Here is a 9,843-nt window from a genome sequence, read left to right on the forward strand (position 1 = left end):
GGTGGGTGGCCCACACCCCGCCTGGCCGCTTTTGTCTCCCCAGTGCTGATTGTTTATACGCAGCACCGGTTACTCATTTGCAACTGAGTCGACCTAGGGGAGGCCTTGGACCGGTTCAAATATCCGTCGAGGACATTGGCCGTTCGTGCGAATGGAACACAAGTCGATCGACGGGTTCGTAGCGCAATGCTCGCTAACCACTGCGCCACCGCTCCTCACTCGTGAATACAAAGACAAATATCCCCCGTATAGCCTCAACAGACATTTGGAACAAGTGCTGTTAGGGAGTAGCAGCACCTATGAAGGCCGGCACGGCACACGAGGTGGTGGGTGGCAAGTGCCAATAAGCCCGGCCGACCGCCTTTGTCTCCCTGGCGGCGATGTCAACACACCGCGCCAGGTACTCGTGTGAGGGGGGCCGAGTCGGTCGAGTGTAACGCGCACCAGCAGAGGCACGAGACTCGGGGCTTGCGCAGCCAGCCAGCCAGGCAGCCAGCCAGACAGCCAGCCAGGCAGCCAGCCAGGCAGCCAGCCAGACAGCCAGCCAGGCAGCCAGCCAGACAGCCAGCCAGGCAGCCAGCCAGGCAGCCAGCCAGGCAGCCAGCCAGCCAGACAGCCAGCCAGCCAGCCAGACAGCCAGCCAGACAGCCAGCCAGGCAGCCAGCCAGGCAGCCAGGCAGCCAGCCAGCCAGCCAGCCAGGCAGCCAGCCAGCCAGCCAGGCAGCCAGCCAGACAGCCAGCCAGGCAGCCAGCCAGGCAGCCAGCCAGACAGCCAGCCAGGCAGCCAGCCAGGCAGCCAGCCAGCCAGACAGCCAGCCAGGCAGCCAGGCAGGCAGGCCGGCCAGACAGCCAGCCAGGCAGCCAGCCAGACAGCCAGCCAGCCAGGCAGCCAGCCAGACAGCCAGCCAGGCAGCCAGCCAGGCAGCCAGCCAGACAGCCAGCCAGGCAGCCAGCCAGACAGCCAGCCAGGCAGCCAGCCAGGCAGCCAGCCAGCCAGACAGCCAGCCAGGCAGCCAGGCAGGCAGGCCGGCAGGCAGCCAGCCAGGCAGGCACCGCGCCGAGAGGCTTTAAGCGAAGTCAACTAATTAGTATTGTGCCAGGTAAGGCCCCATTGAGCTGCGTAGGTCTTTTTTCCAGAAGCGACCGGGCCACGAGTGACAGCTCAACGACGTGGTGGCTTATCGCGTGGAAGTGTACAGCAGCCACATTTTACTCGATAAACGCGCGATGTTGATTCCAAATGTGGAGGGGAAACCCGGAGAAAAGGCCACGCAACCACGGGGAGAGAGAGGAGAGAGACACGCAAACTCCAAATATACAACAGGCATGAGGGTCCCGATGGAATCCACGACCTGCTGTATGCCAGGCGAGAAAGTTAACGTTTCGCCACCGCGGCGCTCCGCAAAGGAGGAGCACGTGGATTGGAGAACACACGGAAGGTTAGAATCGCCATCATCATCATCACACTGACTGCTTAAGAATCAAGTAAAGTGGCCTCGGATAGGATGCGCTGCCGGCGGTCGAGACTCGGGGCGGAGTGGCGGCCAAAGGAGGCGACGGGAGACGGAGCGCTTCGTGCGCCGGCGAGTGGACGCATCGTCGCGAGGGCAGGATCGTGAGGGGTGCGGGGGACGCCTTCATCCAGCAGTGCGCAGAGCGTGGCTCTCTGCACACAAAGTGCTTGCCACGAATAAACCACAACATTGTGGCGATCTCGCCAAGGAGCGTAAACCATCACGTGAACTCCGGTGCTCATCCTCGCAGCAGCGGCTTTTGGCTGCTGGCCATCACAAATAGATGGACGGTCGCTCCATCGCGCGGCGCTTTCAGACGCGCTTCTGCGGCCGTCTGGAACGCTCTTCCTCCCGATATCAGGAAGCCGCTGGGGCTATGCACTCTTCAATCGCCTCGATTGCAAACTCATTTCTCTCGAGCTGCTTTGTGTGTTGAGTTTGTTGTCCTACGTACGGTGCGAAAGAAGTTCAGCATACACATACTTACGCGCATGATGATGATGTGAGCGTTGCCCCATGGTGGATGGCATCACCGTGCATTGCCAGCGACTGTTCTCGTGCGCCACTGTGGACGTTCACACCCTGCCCCCGCGCGCGTGCGTGCGGCTCACGCGGCGTCACTAACGCAGGCAGACGCCGCCGCCTTGGAGGAGACCCAGCGACATCGGAGACATTGCGTACCCGCCTGCGATGGATGTGGGGGATGGCGTTGTTTGTGGTTGTGGACATGCATACGTCGTTGTACTCGAGTGGCGGTGCTTGAGGCCGTTAATCCTCGCTTCAAATCCAGCTCCGAGGGGCGTCACGGGAAATATCGAGTGAGAAGCTCATCCGTGGCGCGTGTGATGGGCGGTTGCGATGGGCGCGGGAGATGTCCGTGCGAGTGAGTGATGGCTGTACGTGTGGGTGGGTGCGTGAGTGATGTTTGCGTCGTCTGATGGGTGTATTGACAGTGATGTCTCGATGGCTGCAGTGGGGGTGGTAGGCGTAGTAGGTGTGATGAGTGCCTGTGATATGTAGGCGTGTGTGCGCGTGTGTGCGATGGTGGTCACCGCGCCGCGCGCTGTCAGATGCGCTTCTGCGGCCGTCTGGAACGCTCTTCCTCGCGATGTTAGGAAGTCACCGGGCGCTATGATGAACTTTTAAATCGCTTAGATTGTCAAACTACTTTATTTAGAACTGCTTGCTGTGTTTGGTTTGAGGTCCTCCCCCCGCACCTCCTATTAGCTCGGTTGGCGAAGTACGGTGCGAAAGAAGGTCAACATAGAGTACATGCGATGTGCATGGTGTGAGTGTGTGATGAGTAGTGTGGGTGTGTGGATGTGTGGGTGTGATGTGTGGGTGTGTGGGTGTGATGTGTGGTGTGTAGTGTAGGTGTGATGTGTGGTGTGTGATGTGTGGTGTGATGAGTGGCGTGTGTAGTGTGATGTGTGATGTGTGATGTGTGTGGTGTGTGGTGTGTGGGTGTGATGGGTAGTGTAGGTGTGATGGGTAGTGTAAGTGATGTGTGGTGTGTGGGTGTGTGGGTGTGTGGGTGTGATGTGTGGGTGTGTGGGTGTGATGGGTAGTGTAGGTGTGATGGGTAGTGTAAGTGATGTGTGATGTGTGGTGTGTGATGTGTGTGGGTGTGATGTGTGATGTGTGGGTGTGATGTGTAGTGTAGATGTGATGGGTAGTGTGGGTGTAATGTGTAGTGTAGGTGTGATGTGTAGTGTAGGTGTGATGTGTAGTGTGATGTGTGATGTGTGGGTGTGATGTGTGGGTGTAATGTGTGATGTGTGTGGGTGTGATGTGTGGTGTGTGGGTGTGATGTGTGGGTGTGTGGGTGTGATGTGTGGGTGTGTGATGTGAGTGTGACGTGTGGGTGTGATGTGTGGTGTGTGGGTGTGATGTGTAGTGTAGGTGTGATGGGTAGTGTAAGTGATGTGTGGTGTGTGGGTGTGTGGGTGTGATGTGATGTGAGTGTGATGTGTGTGGGTGTGATGTGTGGGTGTGATGTGTGGGTGTGATGTATGAGTGGGGGTGATGTGTGATGTTTGGGTGTGATGTGTGGGTGTGATGTTTTTGGTGTGTGGGTGTGATGTGTGGGTCTGTGTGTGTGATGTGTGTGGGTGTGATGTGTGGGTGTGTGGGTGTGATGTGTGGTGTGTGGGTGTGATGTGTGATGTGTGTGTGATGTGTGGGTGTGATGTGTGTGGGTGTGATGTGTGTGTGATGTGTGGGTGTGATGTGTGGGGTGTGATGTGTGGGTATGTGGGTGTGATGTGTGGGTGTGATGTGTGGGGTGTGATTTGTGGTGTGTGGGTGTGATGTGTGGGTGTGATGTGTGGGGTGTGTGGGTGTGATGTGTGGGTATGTGGGTGTGGTGTGTGGGTGTGATGTGTGGTGTGTGGGTGTGATGTGTGGGTGTGATGTGTGGGTTGTGTGGTGTGGATGTGGCTGTGTGGGTATGTGGTGTGGTTCGTGTGGTAGGGTGTGAGTGTGTGTGTGGGTGTGATGTGTGGGTGTGATGTGTTGTGGGTGTAATGTGGTGGGTTGTGATGTGTGGGCACTGTGTGATGTGTGGGTGTTGATCTGTGGGGTGAGTGTGGGTGTGATTTGATGTGTGAGTGTGGGTGTGATGTGTGGGTGTGATGTGTGGGTGTGATGTGTGGGGTGTGATGTGTGATGTGTGGGTGTGATGTGTGGGTGTGATGTGTGGGTGTGATGTGTGGGGTGTGATGTGTGATGTGTGGGTGTGATGTGTGTGTGTGATGTGTGATGTGTGATGTGTGTGATGTGTGATGGGCGTGCGCTCACTCGCCCCTCTATATAATCACCGCTTTCCCACCCCCACACGACGCATCCCCTCTGCGCTCACCTCTCGTCTCGCCTCTCCTCGATCCCCCGCGATGTTCACTCTCATCCCCGGCGTCGCGGCGCACCGCACCCCGCCCAGGGGCCGCGGGCTCGCCCTGGCCACAACCACAACCCGAGCCCCGACCCCGAGCCCGACCCCGAGCCGGCAGGACGAGCGAGACGCCCTCAGGGCGCTCAACGCTCGCATCCCGGGCTACCTGAGCGGCGCCCGTCGCCTCGGCGAAGCGAACGAAGCCCTGAGGGCGCAGCTCAGAGCCCTGGGGGCAGGAGGAGCCGGGGTACCGGGCAGCCCGGGCACAGAGGCCGCGCTCTGGGAGGCCTTCGGGAGCGTGGGGAGAGCGGCGAGCGAGGCGGCGAGCCTCCGAGTGGCGCTGGGAGATGCGTGTGCCGCGGGAAACGAGCTGGTGGCCAGGTGCGGTTGTTATCATCATCATCATCACCACCGTCATTGTCTCGTGCGTACGTTGAACTTCTTTGGCACCGTACGTGGCCAACCGTGCTGATCGGAGGTGCGGGTCTCCTTCGCCGTCACCATCATCATCTCTGACAAATCGTCATCGTTGTGATCACCGTTATTATGATCATCGCGGTTATCTTAAAAGTCAGAGAGAGCATTATCGTTCTGATTATCATGATCGTGATCCTTATCTTAATCTATATCATTATCGTAATCATAAATTATCGTATACCAATATAATCCTCAAAATAATCGGCATCATGATCCGTATCAATCTTCATCACAATATTCATAATCATCAGTATTATGTAAATCGCATCACGAGAGTTATAATCGCTATAATTGTGTTCAGAATCATGTACATCTCTGTTGAATTTCTTTCGCACCGTACGTAGCCAACCGTGCTAATCGGAGATGCGTGGAAAAATGTTCATTGCTGTTATCTCACGAAACTTGCTGCTCTAACCTGTCTCGCCTGTTGTTGTATCTCACCTGTCCACTCGCGCTCTCACCTCCTCTCTCACCTCCTCTCTCACTTGTCACCTGCTCAATGATCCACTCACCTGCCCTCTCACCTGTCCACTGACCCACTCACCTGACCTCTCGCCCGTCCACTCAATCACCTGCCCTCTCACCTGTCGACCCAGTTATACACCCACTCGTCCTCCCACACACACTCACTAACCCTCTCACTCACCCACACACCTGTCCACTTACCCACGCACTCACTTACCCTCTCACCCACCCACACACTCACCCACTCACCCTCTCACTCACCCACATACCTGTCCACTCACCCTCTCACTCACTCACACACCTGTTCTCTCACCCACGCATTCACTCACCCTCTCACTCACACTCTCACTCACCCACTCACCCTCTCACTCACCCTCTCACTCACCCACACACCTGTTCACTCACCCACGCATTCACTCACCCTCTCACTCACCCTCTCACTCACCATCTCACTCACCCTCTCACTCACCCTCTCACCCTCTCACTCACCCTCTCACTCACCCACTCACCCTCTCACTCACCCTCTCACTCACCCTCTCACTCACCCTCTCACCCACTCACCCTCCCACTCACCCTCTCACCCTCTCACTCACAGGTGTGAATTCGCTGCGGGAGTCGGGCACCAGATGAGCAGTGACATTGGGCGCATGGTGCAGGTGAGTAAACAACCACAGCAACACTGATAAACAACAACAAACTCTCCCAACAATTATCGTAGTGCACCGTTACGTGTGCATGTTGAACTTCTTTCGCACCGTACGTAGCCAACCGTGATAATCGAAGGTGCGGGGAGAAGGACAACACACTAAACACAAAAAGCAGTTCTAAACAGCAACGAACAGTTTTCAATTCAGATATAAAAGCGCATAGCCCCCGTGGCTTCTTAATATTGGAAGGGAGAGCGTTCCAGACGGCCGCAGAAGCGCATCTGAAAGTGCTGCATAATGCGGTGACCGTCAAACAAGACAAAGGTCCCTCAGATAGCCCAAACAAGATGTTGGGCCAAGTGCGGTCAGCGAGCAGTACCTATGAAGGCCAACATGATCCACGATGGGGTGGGTGGAAAATTACTACGCCCGGCCGCCTTTGTCTCCCCAGTACTAATGTTTCCACACACCAAAACCAGGTACTTATTTAAGGCTCAGTCGATCTAGGAGAGGCACAGGACCGGTTCAGCGATGCCGTGAGTGGGAATCGAACTCTGGTGGCCCCGATTCGTAAGCGCAGTGCGTTAACCGCTGCGCCTCCGCTCCTAAATCTCGGTACACAACAAACCCATTACACAACACACACAACACACACATTACACAACACACACACATTACACACAACACACACAACACACACACACAACACACACATTACACAACACACACATTACACACAACACACACATTACACAACACACAACACACACACTACACAACACACACACATTACACACACATTACACAACACACACACATTACACACAACACACACATTACACAACACACACACATTACACACAACACACACAACACACACACTACACACACATTACACAACACACAGCATGAAATGCGGTTCTGCGCATGTACAACCCTCTTGCCAATCCACTGCTGGATGACGACCCCGACCCGCCGTGCAGGCGCGGAGCGACGTGTCTGAACGAGTACACTTTGTAATTGGTCTAACGGGGGGGCTGGGGGTGGGGTACTGAAATGGGTGCACTTTGTAGTTATTCTATGAGGTGGGGAAGGAGGGAGGGTGAATCTAAATGTATATACTTTGTAATTGTTCTCTCAAGGGCGTATAATACAAATAAATAATATACTCTTGGTTCTTTCGGTAAAGTCACGTAGGTAAAAAATTAAATTAAAATTAAAATAAAACAATAAAAATCACGACGTTTCGGAGGCAACACAAGTCTCCGTCATCATGTGGGACCGTCACAGCCAGATTTGCTGCATCAAGTGAGGGAGGGATTCAAGGTGTAATAAAGGACTCTCAGACGATCTTGTTCTCCGTGTCCTTTCTTGGGTTCTTGCTCGCACCCCGCGATGTCTCCGCTCCGACCCGCACCTTCTCCGCCTCGTGCCTCCCTCCGCACGTCGTCTGAGTCCTCAGCTCCCGCTCTCTCTCTCAGCAGCCCCCTTGCTGCTCCGTGTGCTCCCGCACACTCTGCAGACACCCCCGCTGCCCCACGAACACCGCTGGCCGACGGTGCCGTGACTCCTGCCTCGTGGCACTCGCGCCACTCCTCGCCAGCACTCCACGTGGCCTCTCCCTTCTCTATTCTCTCTCCACTCCCGATCTCCTTCCGGTTCTCCCCTTATATCCTCCCCCTCACGTGACCCTGACTCCTCCTCCTCCGCACGTGACCCTGACTCCGCCCACACTCACGTGACCCTGTCCTTGCTCGCATTACAAAGGTGTAAGCTCTTAAGTACTAGTTAAGGGAGGAGGGGGGGCTTATCAGAATGTGGTAGCCAATGAATGGAAAGTATCGGGAGGGGGGGGGCGGGGCTAACAGAGGGACAGGGTACTCGTGGTCGAGGTCAAGGACGTGTTTGTGTGCAAGTCACTGTGGATGTACATAATAGGAAAGGAAAGAAAATGCCCATGTTTATACCAATATTGGCTGCAGTGGCGGCTCCTGCAAAATCTCTCAGGGGGGGCAAATGTCTGGATGATTGATAAGGATAAGGTCCACCTATGCAATGGATAAATTAACAGCTTAAGCATGTAAAGGCAACTTCACTTCTTTAATATTAATGAAAAATAAAGTGACTCTTACAATACATCTTGTTTGTTTCTATACTCACTATTAAAACAAACCACTCAAGTTTATTTTATTAAAGATTCCACTAGGTGGCGATAAATTATATTGTTGGATGAAACGTGCTTACGTATGATGACGTTAGCACGTATGATGACGTAAGCACGTTAGTGCATGCCCTCCCGGAAGCCATAGAAAATGCATTGGAGCGCCCGCCGTTCGAAAAAAAACATCTTTGAATGTAAGTCTATGGGGCCACTCGGGGCGATTCTCAGCCGGAGTGAAATCGCCCAAAAAGAGGCGCTATTCCACAGAACGTGACATGACGCTGATTAGACTATATCCAGAGGCTGACAGTGACGGCTAGCGTGACTCTGTGGTTGAATGACATTGGTGGTGCGTCGCCCAATCGCCCTAATGAAGAAACCGCCCCTGGTTGGCTGACAATAGAGTACTGTTAAACGTTAGGGATGTTAACACTCGGTAAAGTTAAATAGTGCCTGTCAGATAAGATGGTCCAACAATGTGTAATTAAATCTTGTTTGCATGGTTGATAACATCTTTCCAATGATTACTAAGTTTGTACCCATCATCACGGTTGAAATTATGTCTGTGTTTGTATATCTGAATGGCTTCGTGTACAAACCTTTGATGGTAGCCAGAGGGTTTGCAGAGCACCTTAGTCTCGGAGAAAACAACCTCATGAGAGCCCACCGAGTTGTAGCAATGATCGGCAACGGCAGAAGACTCAATTTTGCCGTGTTTCAAATCTGACTTGTGCTCGCGGGCACGATCAGAGACATGACGTTTCGTTTCCCCAATGTAACAGTCACCACAACTGCAACTCAGTTTATAGACTCCAGGGTATTGCAAGTCAGGGATGACATCCTTCACAGATGGAATTAGATCACGGATTTTATGTACTGTACAGAATCGGACTTGGATCTTATGTTTGTTTAGAATTTTGGAGATCTTTTTGGTCATGCCTGCTATGTATGGTAACGTGACAGTTTTGATCGAAGTTTCAAGTGGCTGTTTCTGTATGGTGGGAGAGACAGCTTGGCGGATGATGCGTTCAGAGTATCCGTTCATCCTGAGGGCCCGATGTACATGTCTCAATTCACTGGCCAGGTGGTGGTGGTCAGAAATGCCATGAGCTCTGTGGTAGAGCATGAGGTTGTTTTCTCCGAGACTAAGGTGCTCTGCAAACCCTCTGGCTACAATCAAAGGTTTGTACACGAAGCCATTCAGATATACAAACACAGACATAATTTCAACCGTGATGATGGGTACAAACTTAGTAATCATTGGAAAGATGTTATCAACCATGCAAACAAGATTTAATTACACATTGTTGGACCATCTTATCTGACGGGCACTATTTTACTTTACCGAGTGTTAACATCCCTAACGTTTAACAGTACTCTCTTTATTGTCAGCCAACATTGGTATAAACATGGGCATTTTCTTTCCTTTCTATTATGTACATCCACAGAGACTTGCGCACAAACACGTCGTTGACCACGACCACGAGTACCCCGTCCCTCTGTTAGCCCCGCCCCCCCTCCCGATACGTTCCATTCATTGGCTACCACATTCTGATAAGCCCCTCCCCCCCTCCTCCCTTAACTGGTACTTAAGAGCTTACACCTTGAATCCCCTCCCTCACTTGATGCAGCTAATCTGGCTGTGACGGTCCCACCTGATGACGGAGACTTGTGTTGCCTCCGAAACGT

This window comes from Lethenteron reissneri, chromosome 61 (genome assembly GCF_015708825.2).
Source record: "Lethenteron reissneri isolate LAM-NWPU_2019-01 chromosome 61, ASM1570882v1, whole genome shotgun sequence".
In the NCBI taxonomy this organism is placed as follows: domain Eukaryota; kingdom Metazoa; phylum Chordata; class Hyperoartia; order Petromyzontiformes; family Petromyzontidae; genus Lethenteron; species Lethenteron reissneri.